Here is a 16868-nt window from a genome sequence, read left to right as displayed (position 1 = left end):
GAGTGCACGCTTCCACTCCCTTTTGGGTATGTGCGTCACGTATATCATGTTCACCGTCCGCACCTGTGTGGGGGGGAACCCTTCTGTCCTCTATTGTTCGGCGGTTGGGTCTCGTCCTCGTCATCGCTATGCAGCCCCTTGTCATTGTTTTCGGCAATTAACTTACCTGCCTGCTTGAATACCCAACAGTCCCTGTTGGTGTGGTCAGCTGGCTTTTCGGGGGTGCCGTGTATCTGGCACAAGCGGTCGAGTATTCGGTCCAAATTGGACGGACCCGGAGTAGTTCTTTTGAATGGCTTTTTCCGCTGACCAGGTTTAGAGCCTCTGAATCCGGCATTGACTGTCGTATCCTCAATATTGTCGCCGTTAATGCGGCGTTTGTTTTTGTTACGACGCGGCCTGCCATTTCGGTCCTTGAAGTCCGGACTGCCAGAATTTTTGCTGAGGTTGTTGCTGCGTGCTAGCCAGCTGTCCTCACCCACGCAGAAGCGGGTCATGAGTGATGTGAGGGCTGCCATGGATTTCGGCTTTTCCTGTCCCAGGTGCCGGGCAAGCCACTCGTCGCGGATGTTATGCTTGAAGGCCGCGAGGGCCTCCTCATCCGGATAGTCGACGATTTGGTTTTTCTTGGTTAAGAACCGTGTCCAGAGTTGTCTGGCCGATTCGTCTGGCTGCTGAATTATGTGGCTTAGGTCATCAGCGTCTGGTGGTCGCACATAAGTGCCCTGGAAGTTATCGAGGAATGCGGCTTCCAGGTCCTCCCAACTCCCAATTGACTCTGCTGGCAAGCTGTTGAGCCAATGCCGGGCTGGTCCTTTAAGCTTGAGGGGGAGGTATTTGATGGCGTGAAGATCGTCACCGCGGGCCATGTGAATGTGAAGGAGATAGTCTTCGATCCAAACCGTGGGGTCTGTTGTGCCATCATAGGATTCAATATTGACGGGTTTAAACCCTTCGGGGATTTGATGATCCATTACTTCATCTGTGAAGCATAGTGGGTGTGCGGCGCCTCTGTACTAGGCGATATCACGACAGAGCTCAAGGGAGCTTGGTCTATTTTGTTCGGCCCGGCCAGACTTACTGTGTCCGGCGCGACGGTTGTCGTCACGTATCGTGGGACGCCCACGCGATCCATAGATCGATCTTTATTGTCTTGCCTTATCCTCCAATATATCTCGTGAGTCCGGAGTGTTCCCCTGTGGCCGTGTGCTTTTTGAGCGATGCCGGGGTACGGGTCTAGTAAAGGGCCTAGAGGCCTCTCTATCGTGACCACGGGGTGGTCGGTCAGCCATATTGTCTCCTGGTGATGCGGGTTCGTAAGCCCCCTCCTCTAATCAGGGGAGCAGCTTGTGTTTAGGGTAGCTTTTGGAGGGGCGTTCGAGCTCATCCTCTTCGGCCGCGAGGACTTCAGTCCATCTGTCGGCTAGCAGATCCTGATCAGCTCTAAGCTGTTGCTGCTTTTTCTTGAGGCTGTTCGTCGTGGCCATAAGCCCGCGTTTAAAACGCTCTTTTTCGACGGGATCCTTAGGCATGACGAATTCGTCATCATCGAGGCTCGCTTTGTCTCCGGAGGGAGGCGTATAATCCTCTGCCTCTTCTTCTGCCGCTCCTTCATAAGGGCTGGCGTCTCCGTCCTCCTGCACTGCATCTTGCTGGAGTGGGTTGTCTTCGGCACTGTCCGGTGTATTATTGTCTCCGGTGCCGGAGTCTTCATTCTTGCTGTGGCGGGATTTAGAGCGGCGCCGCTGATGCCGGCGCTTGGGCTGCTTTTTGGAGTGGTCATCCTCCTCTGTTCCTTCGCCATTCCCATCTTTTGGGATATCCACCATGTATATGTCATATGATGAGGTGGCTGTCCAGTGCCCAGTAGGCGCTGGTTCTTGGTCGTCTCCGGCATCGTCGTCCATACCGTCGATGTCCTCGGAGTCGTAGTCTAGCATGTCGGTTAAATCGTCGACAGCGGCTACCAAGTGGGTGGTGGGTGGGCTTTGAATTTCTTCGTCGTCCGCATCCCAACTATCCTGACTGCAGTCCGGCCAGGGCTCTCCTGATAACGATAGATACTTTAGCGAACTCAAGATGTCGCCAAAAGGTGAGTGTTGAAAGATTCCGCCGTGGTGAACTCCATGATCGGCGCCCAATCAGGTTCGATCGGGGGGAGCACGGGAGGTTCGGAGTCCGGCGAGGAGTCCGGTGCCTCGGAGTCACGAGCTTTATGAGGGACAAAGTCAGTGTTCGGCTCTATCGCCGTAGAGGTTGCAGCCCCCGAGGCGGTGTCTAGGCATCCGTCCTCGATCTGCGCAGCTGGCTCCGAATTGAAGATCGGAGCGGTTTCGAGTGCGGCCTCCAGGGTACTGTCTGGCTGCAGAGATAAATCATGCTCGCCGCGATAGTGCGGCACGCTCGGCTGTGGCTCGAATCCATCGAGGATCAAGTCCCCGCGGATGTCAGCCGTGAAGTTCAAACTTCCAAATCTGACCTGACGGCCAGGGGCGTAGCTTTCGATCTGCTCCAGTTGGCCAAGCGAATTGTCCCACAGTGCAAAGCCGTCGAATACGAAGATCTGTCCGGGGAGAAAGGTCTCACCCTGGACTGCGTCGTTGATGATGGTCGAAGAAGCCATCGAGCCTATCGGTGACGACACAGAGGAACTCTCAATGAAAGCACCAATGTCGGTGTCAAAACTGACGGATCTCGGGTAGGGGGTCCCGAACTGTGCGTCTAGGCGGATGGTAACAGGAGACAAGGGACATGATGTTTTACCCAGGTTTGGGCCCTCTTGATGGAGGTAAAACCCTATGTCCTGCTTGATTAATATTGATGATGTGTGTTACAAGAGTGGATCTACCATGAGATCAAGGAGGCTAAACCCTAGAAGCTAGCCTATGGTATGATTGTTGTTCGTCCTATGGACTACAGCCATCCGGTTTATATAGACACAGGAGAGGGCTAGGGTTACACAGAGTCGGTTACAAAGGTAGGAAATCTACATATCCGTATTGCCAAGCTTGCCTTCCACGCCAAGGAAAGTCCCATCCGGAAACGGGATGAAGTCTTCAATCTTGTATCTTCATAGTCTTGGAGTCTGGCCGATGATGATAGTTCGGCTATCCGGACACCCCCTAGTCCGGAACTCCCTCAGGTGGCTATATCATTAAACTTAGTAAGATGTGCCACAACAGTTGCAGTTTCATAACCATGGAAAGGATCAGATTCAACCAAAGTAATTAACTCTGGGTCAACACAGAATTCATAATCCTTGTCATTAATAAAGATAGGTGAAGTAGCAAACTTAGGATCACATTTCATTCTAGCATTCAAAGATTTTTCTTTATACTTGCATAATAATTTCTCTAGATCATCTCTATCCTTACAAGCAAGAATATCTCTAGTTGTCTCCTCATTCATAACATAACCTTCCGGTACCTTAGGCAATTCATATCTAGGAAGTCTAGTTCTAGCAGGTGTTTCAAGAGTTTCAGTTTCAAGCTCATCATCAGATTCAACAACATCATGTTGTATCACTCTAGCAATTTGTGCATCAAGAAATTCATCAAGTGGCACATCATCATTATCAAGCATGGTACTAGCATCATGATCAGCATTATCCATAGCAGAAGTAGCATCATCAATAACTTGCGACATATTAGAATTAATAGGATGTGGTGGTGTTGCAAGTTTACACATAACAGAAGGGAATCTAAAGCAGAACTGGATGGCAGTTCCTTACCTCCCCTCATCTTTGAGGGAAATATCTTAGTCTTTGGATCCTTTAGATTCTTCATAGTGATAAATTGATAATAATCGCAAGTGAGTCAACAAATATAGCTATGCTCCCCAACAACAGCGCTAGAAAAAGGTCTTGATAACCCACAAGTATAGGGGATCGCAACAGTTTTCAAGGGTAGAGTATTCAACCCAAATTTATAGATTCGACACAAGGGGAGCCAAAGAATATTTGAAGGTATTAGCAGCTGAGTTGTCAATTCAACCACACCTGGAGATTAATTATCTACAACAAAGTGATCAGTAGCAAAGTAGTTTGATAGTTTTGATGAATCTCATCCAACTCCTCACCGACCAGCAAGCCTACGAAGGAATTACTCACTCCCGATGAGGAGCATCATGGAATTGGCAATGGAAATTGGTTGGTGATGACAAAGAATGAAGATCCTCCTCTCATGAGCCCCAAACGGACTCCAGATCTGCCCTCCCAAGGAAGAACAGGGCTTGGCGGCGGCTCCGTCTTGTGAAACGTGATAATTCTTTTTCCTCATTTTTTCTCCGAAAATAGGAATTTATAGTCTCAGGGTTGAGGTCTGCGGGGCCACTAGGTGGGTACAACCCACCTGGGCGCGCCAGGAGAGCGGGGCGCGCCCTGGTGGGTTGTGCCCACCCAGGGCCCCTCTCTGGTGGGTCTTGGCTTCGGTAATTCTCATTTTTTTCCATAAAAAATCCTCGCAAAGGTTCGTTTCATTTCGAGAACTTTTATTTCTGCACAAAAACAACACCATGGTAGTTCTGCTAAAAACAACATCAGTCCGGGGTTAGTTCCATTCAAATCATGCAAATTAGAGTCCAAAACAAGAGGAACAACGTGAGAAAAAGTAGATACGTTGGAGACGTATCACAGATATGGGTATATCTACTTAATGAAACATAAGTCTGAACATTTGAAAAGTTCAAAGAATTTCAGAGTGAAGTGGAAAATCATCATAACAAGAAAATAAAGTTTCTACGATCTGATCGCGGAGGCAAATATTTGAGTTACGAGTTTGGTCTTCACTTGAAACAATGTGGAATAGTTTCACAACTCCCGCCACAGGGAACACCACAGCGTAATGGTGTGTCCAACGTCGTAACCGTACTTTATTAGATATGGTGCAATCTATGATGTCTCTTACTAATTTACCGCTATCGTTTTGGGGTTATGCTCTAGAGACGATTGCATTCACGTTAAATAGGGGACCATCTAAATCCGTTGAGACGACACCATATGCACTATGGTTTGGCAAGAAACCTAAGCTGTCGTTTCTTAAAGTTTGGGGATGCGATGCTTATGCGAAAAAGCTTCAACCTGATAAGCTCGAACCAAATCGGAGAAATGCGTCTTCATAGGATAACCAAAAGAAACTATTGGGTACACCTTCTATCACAGATCCGAAGGCAAGATACTCGTTGCTAAGAATGGATCCTTTCTAGGGAAGGAGTTTCTCTCGAAAGAAGTGAGTGGGAGGAAAATAGAACTTGATAAGGTAATTGTACCTTCTCCCGAATTGGAAAGTAGTTCATCACAGAAATAAGTTCCAGTGATTCCTGCACCAATTAGTGAGGAAGCTAATGATGATGATCATGAAACTTCAGATCAAGTTACTACCAAACCTCTTAGGTCAACCAGAGTACGGTCTGCACCAGAGTAGTACAGTAATCCTGTTCTGGAAGTCATGTTACCAGACCATGATGAGCCTACGAACTATGAGGAAGCGATGATGAGCCCAGATTCCGCGAAATGGCTTGAGGCAATGAAATCTGAGATGGGATCCATGTATGAGAACAAAGTGTGGACTTTCGTGGACTTGCCCGATGATCGGAAAGCCATAGAAAATAAATGGATCTTCAAGAAGAAGACTTATGCTCATGGTAATGTTACTGTCTACAAAGCTCGACTTGTTGCGAAAGGTTTTCGGCAAGTTCAAGGAGTTGACTACGATGAGACCTTCTCACCCGTAGCGATGCTTAAGTCTGTCCGAATCATGTTAGCAATTGCCGCATTTTATGATTATGAAATTTGGCAAATGGATGTCAAAACTGCATTCCTTAATGGATTTCTTAATGAAGAGTTGTATATGATGCAACTAGAAGGTTTTATCGATCCAAAAGGTGCTAACAAAGTTTCCAAGCTCCAGCGATCCATTTATGGACTCGTGCAAGCCTCTCGGAGTTGGAATATACGCTTTGATAGTGTGATCAAAGCATATGGTTTTATACAAACTTTTGGAGAAGCCAGTATTTACAAGAAAGTGAGTGGGAGCTTCGTAGCATTTCTAATATTATATGTGGATGACATATTGTTGATTGGAAATAATTCATAATTTCTAGATAGTGTAAAAGTATACTTGAATAAGAATTTTTCAATGGAAGACCTCGGTGAAGCTGCTTATATATTGGGCATCAAGATCTATATAGATAGATCAAGATGCTTAATTAGACTTTCACAACGCACATACCTTGATAAAGTTTTGAAGAAGTACAAAATGGATCAGCCGAAGAAAGGGTTCTTGCCTGTGTTACAATGTGTGAAGTTGAGTCAGACTCAATGCCCGACCACTGCAGAAGATAGAGAGAAAATGGAAGTCATTCCCTATGCCTCAGCCATAGGTTCTATCATGTATGCAATGTTGTGTACCAAACCTGATGTGTGCCTTGCTATAAGTTTAGTAGGGAGGTACCAAAGTAATCTAGGAGTGGATCACTGGACAGCGGTAAAGAACTTGTTGTTTATGGAGGGTTTATGGAGGTGACTAAGGATATGTTTCTCGTTTATGGAGGTGACAAAGAGCTTGTCGTAAATGGTTACGTCGATGCAAGCTTTGACACTGATCGGGATGACTCTAAGGCGCAAACTAGATACCTATTTATATTGAATGGTGGAGCTGTCAGTTGGTGCAGTTCCAAGCAGAGCGTCATTGCGGGATCTACGTGTGAAGCGGAGTACATAGCTGCTTCGGAAGCAGCAAATGAAGGAGTCTGGATGAAGGAGTTCATATCCGATCTAGGTGTAATACCTAGTGCATCAGTCCAATGAAAATCTTTTGTGACAATACTGGAGCAATTGCCTTGGTGAAGGAATCCAGATTTCACAAGAGAACCAAACACATCAAGAGACGCTTCAACTCCATCTGCGATCAAGTCAAGGAGGGAGACGTAGAGATTTGCAAGATACATACTGATCTGAATGTTGCAAACCCGTTGACTAAGCCTCTTCCACGAGCAAAACATGATCAACACCAAGACTCCATGGGTGTTAGAATCATTACTATGTAATCTAGATTATTCACTCTAGTGCAAGTGGGAGACTGAACGAAATATGCCCTAGAGGCAATAAATAAGTTGTTATTTATATTTCCTTATATCATGATAAATGTTTATTATTCATACTAAAATTATATTAACCGGAAACTTAGTACATGTGTGAATACATAGACAAAACAGAGTGTCCCTAGTATGCCTCTACTTGACTAGCTCATTAATCAAAGATGGTTAAGTTTCCTAACCATAGACATGTGTTGTCATTTGATGAACGGGATCACATCATTAGATCATTAGAGAATGATGCGATGGACAAGACCCATCCGTTAGCTTAACATAATGATCATTAAGTTTTATTGCTATTGGTTTCTTCAGGACTTATACATATTCCTCTGACTATGAGATTGTGCAACTCCCGAATACCGGAGGAACACCTTGTGTGCTATCAAACGTCACAACGTAACTGGGTGATTATAAAGATGCTCTATAGGTGTCTCCGAAGGTGTTTGTTGGGTTGGCATAGATCGAGATTAGGATTTGTCACTCCGTGTATCAAAGAGGTATCTATGGTACCTCTCGGTAATGCTCATCACTCTAAGCCTTGCAAACAATGTGACTAATGAGTTAGTTACTGGTGATGCATTACGGAAAGAGTAAAGAGACTTGCCAGTAATGAGATTGAACTAGGTATGATGATATGGACGATTGAATCCCGGGCAAGTAACATATCGATGACAAAGGGAATGACGTATGTTGTTATGCGGTTTGACCAATAAAGATCTTCGTAGAATATGTAGGAACCAATATGAGCATCCAGGTTTCATTATTGGTTATTGACCGGAGATGTGTCTCGGTCATGTCTACATAGTTCTCGAACCCGTAGGGTCCGCACGCTTAACGTTCGATGATGATTTGTATTATGAGTTATGTGTTTTGGTGACCGAAGTTTGTTCGGAGTCCTGGATGAGATCACGGACATGAAGAGGAGTCTCGAAATGGTCGAGAGGTAAATATTGATATATTGGAAGGTTATATATGGAAACCGGAATGGTTCCGAAGAGGTTCGTGGATTTTTTGGATTACCGGGAGGTTACCGGAACCCCCCGGGAAAGTTAATGGGTCTCATGGGCCATAGTGGAGAGGAGGAGTCAGGCCACGGGAGGTGCCCCCCCCTTTCCCGATCCGAATTGGACAAGGGGTGGGAGGTGCGGCCCCCCTTTCCTTCTCCCTCTCCTCCTCTTTCCCCTTTCCCCTCTCTGTTGGAAGGAAGGGGGGGCGAATCCTACTAGGAGTGGAGTCCTAGTAGGACTCCCACCCATGGCGCGCCACCCCTAGGGCCAGGCACCTCCTCCTCCCCTTCTTTATATACGGGGGCGGGGGGCACCCCAAAGGCACATCAATTGTTCTTTTAGTCGTGTGCGGTGCCCCTCTCCATAGTTTACACCTCCGGTCATAGCGTGGTAGTGCTTAGGCGAAGCCCTGGGCGGATCACATCACTATCACCGTCACCACGTCGTCGTGCTGATGGAACTCTCCCTCTACCCTCTGCTGGATCAAGAGTTCGAGGGACGTCATCGAGCTAAACGTGTGCTGAACAGGGAGGTGTCGCACGTTCGGTACAAAGATTGGTTGGATTGTGAAGACGTTTGACTACATCAACCGTGTTAACCTAACACTTCCGCCTTCGGTCTACGAGGGTACAGAGACACACTCTCCCCCTCTCGTTGCTATGCATCTCCTAGATAGATCTTGCATGATCGTAGGAAATTTTCTAAAATTGCATGCTACATTTCCCAACAGATAAAACATCGTCCCCCTCGTCTCCTATTACCCTTGTTCCTAGACTCACACCTTGGGACCCCCTACCCCAGATCCGGTGGTTTTAGCACCGACTTTGGTGACCCATGCAGGTCCCACCGTACGGTCGCTTCAGAACAATAGAGGTATCGGTTAACGGTCAAATCCATGATGACGTGCCTCCTTCGTCGAAGCCTCAAGTCATCAGATCAACTGAAGAGGAAAACCATATCGGATCGCTCCTCCTCCCTCTAGAGCTGAGGTGTAATTTTCCTAAACCTTTAGCGGAGCCTCACGCTCTCTATTCTAACTCGACCGAGGATCTTCATATGCATACAAACCAAGAACCGGCATGCCTATCGATGGAGGATGGCAAACCCAAGAAATTGGAAGGAGCATGGAGCTCAAACCTAATAGCCAGTCTGGCTAGTTCAGCTTCTGCACAACAATCTTGGGAGGAGCATCTCGGAGCATTAAGCCTACAACAAACCGGTGTCAAATTTTTTATTCCACCCACCCCCACATCGAGTACTTCCCAAGCAATCCCGTGCCACCCGATGTTTGGGACCTAGTCTATGTTAAACAAGAACCTCGTGAGACAGTTCCGCAATTCTAGATGAGATTCTTGTTCGACAAGAACAAAATTCCGGATTGCTATGAGTTAGAAGTCTTCGTGGCTTTTTGGCACAATTGCCAAGACCAGGGCATCTTGAACGCCCTCGCTTGCCAACGAGTACAACATTTTCTGAACTATCAAACTTTGTATCAAGATTCTGCATCATGGAGGACACCTGGTTGGCCCAAAAACAACAGAGGGATTCAATTTGTGTTGAAGCAGCAAACCGTGATAGGCATACACAACCAAATGAGCGCCTTCGACGCTCTAAGGCAGAAGAGCCATCACGGGAAAGAAATAGGCCTGTAACAGGATCCAGAACCGCCCTCGATGCCTCCTGGGTCAACCATGTCCAATCCACTCTGCCATGTTGAACGCAAACCCAACTCATAGCCATAGAGCTTGGTGGGTGGTTAGACAGGTGGCAAAGGGAGGGGAAGACCTCCTCAACTGCACTGAATTGCGTAACAAGCGTCTGACAACATCAACTGACGAGTGCGGGATCTCAATGGTCTATGAAACTCATCCTTCCAAGAGTCAACAAAAAATAGCCCTTTGGCACATGAGCCATGTTTACCATGCGACATAGAATAAATGGTCAGACATGCCTATCACTTTCGGGCAACAGGATAAACCGAAGACCGGCCCGTTCCGAGGTGCGGCAGCCTTAGTCCTCAACTCTATAGTAGACGGATGTCGGCTACACAAAGTCTTAATGAATGGTGGTAGTAGTTTAAACCTCATATACGAGGACACTCTACATAAGATGCAATTTGATAAATCATGCATCGAACCCAGTTATACCAAGTTTAAGGGGTTCATCCTAGGAAAAGAGGCGCAATGTAGAGGAAAAATCACCCTTGATATAACGTTCGAAACTCCTGATAATTACCGATCCGAGGAGTTGATCTTCCATAATGTGCCCTTCTGAAGTGGTTATCATGCTCTACTGGGCCGAGGTGCATTTACAAAGTTCCATGCCATCCCACATTATGCCTACATGAAGCTCAAGATACCGGGACCCAATGGCGTGATTACTATAGCAAGGAACACTGATAGAGCACTTAGAGCCGAGAATAAAATGCCGCGCTCACCTCGGAATGCTTAGTTGAGGCTGATACATCCATTTTGCATCATGTTTTCATACTATTATTTATAATGTTTTTATAAATATTTCACTTTTTAATGCAATTATAGTGCCTTTTCTCCTTAATATGTAAGATATACGTGAAGAGGGAGATTGTCGGCAGATGGAATCCTGGACCCAAAAGATCTACAATAGAGATACCTATTCTTTGGAGCTCCAAATGATCTGAAATTTTACAAATGATAATTTTGGAATATATAAAAATATTGGAAGAAAGAAGTACTAGAAAGGAGCAGCCATGGGCCCACAAGACAAGGGGGCGTGCCCTACCCCCTGGGCACGCCCTGATGTCTTATGGGGCCCACAAAGGCCTCTGGTGCCCTCCTTCTGCTATATGAGGCCATTTTTCCCTAGAAAAAAATAGAAGAATACTTTTGGGATGAAGCGCCACCATATCGAGGAGGAACCTGGGAAGGAGCACTCTTGCTCTCCGGCGTAGCGATCCTGTCGGGGATACTTCCCTCCAGGAGGAGGAAATCAAAGCCATCGTCATCACCAACGCTCCTGTCATCGCGTGAGGACTCATCTCCATCAACACCTTCACTAGCACCATCTCATCTCAAACCCTAGTTCATCTGTTGTATTTAATCTTTGTCTCAAAACCTCAGATTGGTACCTGTGGGTTGCTAGTAGTGTTGATTACATCTTGTAGTTGATGCTAGTTGGTTTATTTGGTGGAAGATCATATGTTCATATCCTTAATCATATATCATACTCCTATAATCTTGAACATGAATATGATTTTTGAGTAGTTCCATTTGTTCTTGAGGACATGGGAGAAGTATTCTTATAATTAATCATGTGAAGTTGGTATTCGTTCAATATTTTGATGATGTGTATGTTGTTCTTCCTCTAGTGGTGTCGTGTGAATGTCGACTACATGGCACTTCACCATGTTTGGGCCTAGGGCCGAGGCATTAGGGAGTAGTAAGTAGATGATGGGTTGCGAGAGTGATAGAAGCTTAAACCCTAGTTTATGCGTTATTCCGTAAGGGGCTGATTTGGATACATATGTTTCATGCTATGGTCAAATTTATCTTAATTCTTCTTTTATAGTTGCGGATGCTGGCGAGAGAGGGTAATCATAAGTGGGTTGTTTGTTCAAGTAAGAATAGAACTCTAGCACCGGTCCACCCACAAATGAAATTATTAAAGTAGTGAACATGAATCAACTAAACATGATGAATGTAACTAGATGAAATTCCCTTGTGTCCTTGAGAACGTTTTGCTCACTATAAGAAGTAGTTTCGGCTTGTTCTTTGCTATAAAAAGGATCAAGCCACCTTGCTGCACCTTGATTACTATTGTCACTTGCTACTTGTTACGAATTATCTTGCTATCAAACTATCTCTTACTACTATTTACATCACTTGAAGAGAATACCTTGCTGAAAACCGCTTGTCAATTCCTTCTGCTCCTCGTTGGGTTCGACACTCTTACTTATCGAAAGGACTACGATTGATCCCCTATACTTGTTTGTCATAAAGACTCTTTTCCAGTGCCATTCCCGGGGAGTGAAGCGCCTTTGGTAAGGAAACATTTTTATTACGTGCTTAATTTTATCTTCACTTGTCACTTTGGAATTTATTTCTTTGAGAAGCTTGTTCATGGTATCTTCGCCTCAACCGGAAGTGGTAAGAGCCGATCCTCAACCTACTGAACCTACTGAAAATATTTATTATGAAATTATTTTGGGTCTTATGGAAAAACTACTTGCTGATATATAGGAGATGGAACAATACATCCTGATATAAATTTAATCTATATAGATGAAATTTGTGGATTGTTTAAGCTTTAAGGTCTATCAGAGAATGGAGTTAAGAAGAAAGTATTCCCTTTATCTTTGAGGGAAAGGGCATTATCTTGGTACAGGCTATTGGATGACACCGAAACATGGGATTGGAACTGATTGAAGATGGAATTCCATTAGAAATTTTATCCTATGCACTTGGTTCATCGTGATCGTAATTATATATATATAACTTTGGCCTTGTGAAGGAGAAGGTATCACTCAAGCTTGGGGCAGGCTTAAATACATGATGCACACATGCCCCAGTCATGAGCTCTCAAGAGAAATGATTATACAAAACTTTTATGGTCGGCTTTCTCATGAAGATAAAACAATGCTTGTTACTTCTTCGGTTGGTTCCTTCATGAACATAACTATTGAATTCGAATGGGATCTTATTGAAAGAATTAAACACAACTCCGATTATTGGGAAATCGACAAAGGTAACGAGTCAGGTATAAATCTTGAATTTGACTGCGTTAAGTCCTTTAAAGAAACAGATGCTTTTATAGGCTTAGTGCAAAATATGGACTTGACTCTGAGTAGTAGCTACATTATATTGATCGTTTGCTGCTCATGTTGATCTCCCAAGGGAGAGGTGTTCTAAATTTCATCCGCCTATTGAAGAAATTAGTGAAGAACCAATTATTGCTAAAACTAAAACAATTGCTTATACTACTAATCCAATTGTACCCGATACTTATATTGAGAAACTTCCTTTCCCTGTTAGGATTAAGAACATGCTAAAGCTACAACTCTGGTTCATAAGAGTAATATCAAAACACTTAAACCCTCTGAACAAATTAAAGTGGAACTAGTATTACAATGGTTAAAGATCTCTTGGTTGATAATATTTGGGCATGGAATTTATTTCTGTAAGGAAGCTACCAGAATTGTCGAACAAGTTAACACTGAGCAAGATAAATTAGATAAGATTAAGCCAGTTGTTGGCATGCTTGTTGTTTCTGTTAAGATTGGAGATATTGCTATCATGATCTGTCTGACGTTCGTGCTAGTATAAGTGCTATTCCATTTTCTGTGTATTAATAATTTATGCATGATATTGCACCCGCTGAAATAGAAGAAATTGATGTTAATATTAAGCTTGCAAATATAGATACTATTTTACCATTGGGGATTTTTACAGATGTTGAAGTCTTGTGTGGTAAGACTAAATACCCCACTGATTTCCTAGTACTTGGATCACCACAAGCTGATTTTTGTCCCATTATATTTGTAGACCTTTCTTGAATATTGTTAATGTTGTAATTGATTGTGTTAAGGAGAAGATCAATGTTAAATTTGGTGATGTATCTCATGAATTTAATTTGTCTAAGTTTAATAGACAACCTCAAGATAAAGAATTATCTAGTAAGGATGATATTATTGGTCTTGCTTCTATTGTTGTCCTTCCTACTGATCTGGTAGAATAATATTTGCTAGACTAGGAAAATGACATGCATATGAATGAAAGAAATGAAATATATGAAATATTCTTTAGGAGAGCACCTATCCTTAAGCATAATTTGCTTGTTCAAACTTTGGGAGACCCTCTGCCACCTAAGAGTGATCATGTGTTCAAATTAAAGAAACTCCTAGATACATTGAAATATTGTTATCTTTTTTTACCATGAAATATGGTTATCTTAATGAAAAGAAGATATATTATATTATTATCATTGCCAACCTTTCTGTGCATGAATAAAAGAGATTACTTAAAACTTTAAGGAAGCATCGTACTGCAATTGGATATACTCTCGATGATCTCAAGGGCATTAGCCCTACTCTGTGTCAACAAAAGATTAATATGGATCCTGATGCTAAACCAGTCATCGATCATCAACGTCGCTTGAATCCTAAATGGAGGATGTGGTAAGAACTAAATATTAAAGCTTCTAGTGGCAAGTATAATTTATCCTATAGTTGATAGTAGATGGTAAGTCATGTTCATTGTGTCCCTAAGAAAGGTGGAATCACTGTTGTTCTTAATGATAAAAAATGAACTTATCCCACAAAGAATTGTAACCGGTTATAGGATGGTAATTTATTTTAGAAAATTAAATAAAGCTACTAGAAAAGATCATTACCCTTTGTCTTTCATTGATCAAATGTTAGAAAGATTGTCCAAGCATACACATATCTACTTTCTAGATGGCTATTTTGGTTTCTCTCAAATACCTGTGTCACAAGAAGAACAAGAGAAAACTACGTTTACTTGTCCTTTTGGAACTTATGACTTTTGGTTTATGTAATGCACATACTACCTTCCAAAGATGTATGACTGTTATATTCTCTGATTTATGTGAGAATGTTTTTTTAGGTATTCATGTATGATTTCTCCATTTACGGAACTTATTTTGATGATTTCTAGAGCAATCTTCACAAAGTTTTGCAGAGATGTGAAGATACCAATCTTATCTTGAATTGGGAGAAGCGCCACATTATGGTGAATGAAGGTATAGCCTTGGCCATAAAATTTCTGAAGAGGTATTGAGGTAGATAAAGCTAAATTTGATGCAATTGAGAAAATATCATGTCCTAGAGATGTCAAAGGTATACGAAGTTTTCTTCGTCATGTTGGTTTCTATAGGAGTTTTATTCAGAGTTTCTCTAAAATCTCTAGGCCTCTTACTAATCTCCTACAAAAAGATGTCCCATTTATTTTTGATGATGATTGTGTAGAAGCCTTTGAAATACTTAAGAAAGCCCTAATATCTCCACCTATTGTTCAACCACCTGACTGGAATTTACTCTTTGAAATCTTGTGTGATGCTAGCGATTATGCTATTGGTGTTATTCTAGGTCAAAGAGTCGATAAAGAATTGAATGTTATTCATTATGCTAGTAAGACCTTGGATAGTGCTCAACGAAATTATGCTACCGTTTAGACTTATATCATTGATTCTAAAGTTACCGTTCACACTGATCATGATACGATTAAATATCTTATGGAAAAGAAACATGGTAAACCTAGGTTGATTAGGTGGGTTCTTTTATTACAAGAATTTGATTTGCATATTGTTGATAGAAAGGCAGTTGAAAACCCTAGCACGGATAATTTGTCTAGGATGGAAAACATTCTTGATGACCCATTACCTATGAATGATAGTTTTCCCGATGAGCAATTAACTATTATAAATGCTTCTACTTCTCGTAATAACCCTTGGTATTCAAATTATGCTAATTTTGTTGTGGATAAATATATTCCACCTATTACACATATTAACAAAAGAAAACGATCTTCTTTGATTTAAAACATTACTTTTGGGAAATAAGGAGTAGATGATGTTATTAGACGATGTGTGCCTGAGCATGAGCAGGAACAAATCCTAAGGAAGTGTCATTCCGAGGCATACATAGGGCACCATGCGAGTGACAGAGCTGCACATTGATAACCCACAAGTATAGGGGATTGTTTGTAGCCTTTTTCGATAAATAAGAGTGCCGAACCCAACAAGGAGCTAAAGGTAGAACAAATATTCCCTCAAGTTGTATCGACCACCGATACAACTCTATGCACACTTAATGTTTGCTTTACCTAAAACAAGTATGAAACTATTTTGTAGGTGTTATGCTATAACTACTTTGCAAGAATAAAACTACGAGTACTTTGCAAGAATAAAACTACGGATAACTTGCAAGATAATAAAGTAGATAGCTTTTGTCAACAAGAAAGTCGTTTATCACTAGGTGATCGATAACTAGACCAGTGATCATTATTGCAACTTTATATGAGGGAGAGCCATGAGCTAACATACTTTCTCTACTTGGATCATATGCACTTATGATTGGAACTCTAGCAAGCATCCGCAACTACCAAATATCATTAAGGTAAAACCCAACCATAGCATGAAGTATCAAGTCCTCTTTACTCCCATACGCAATAGCCCACTTACTCGGGTCTGTGTATTCTGTCACTCACGCCACCCACTATAAGTGAAATATGAACGTATTGCAACACCCTACAGCGGGGATCCCTCACGTTTGCGCGACTCGGAGGGAACCATAAGACAACACCAAAATAAAACATACAACTCACACCAACCACGATCATCTATCAACCCATAGGACAAAACATATTTACTCAAACATCATAAGATAGCCATAGATCATTGGGAAATAATCTATAGCGTTGAGCACCATGTTTAAGTAGAGATTACAGCGGGGAGAAGAGGTGTTACACCGCTGCATAGAGGGGGAGAGAGTTGGTGTTGACAGCGGCGAGGTTGTTGATGTAGATCGCTGTCATGATCCTTGCCCCGGAGGCGTTCTGGCGCCACCAAGAGAGAGGGGGAGAGAGCCCCCTCCTTCTTGTTCTTCTTCCTTAACCTCCCCCTAGATGGGAGGAGGGTTCCCCCTCTGTTCCATGGCCTCCATGGCGGTGGAGGGGCGGGAGCCCCTCCAAGACTGGATCTCCCTCTCTGTTCTCTTCTGTTTCGCGTTCCTGTTTTCTGGCCGAAAACCGTTTCTTATATTCCCAGAGATCCATA

This window comes from Triticum aestivum, chromosome 1B, assembly GCF_018294505.1.
Source record: "Triticum aestivum cultivar Chinese Spring chromosome 1B, IWGSC CS RefSeq v2.1, whole genome shotgun sequence".
NCBI classification, from domain to species: domain Eukaryota; kingdom Viridiplantae; phylum Streptophyta; class Magnoliopsida; order Poales; family Poaceae; genus Triticum; species Triticum aestivum.
Note: the sequence above shows the minus strand (reverse complement) of the source record.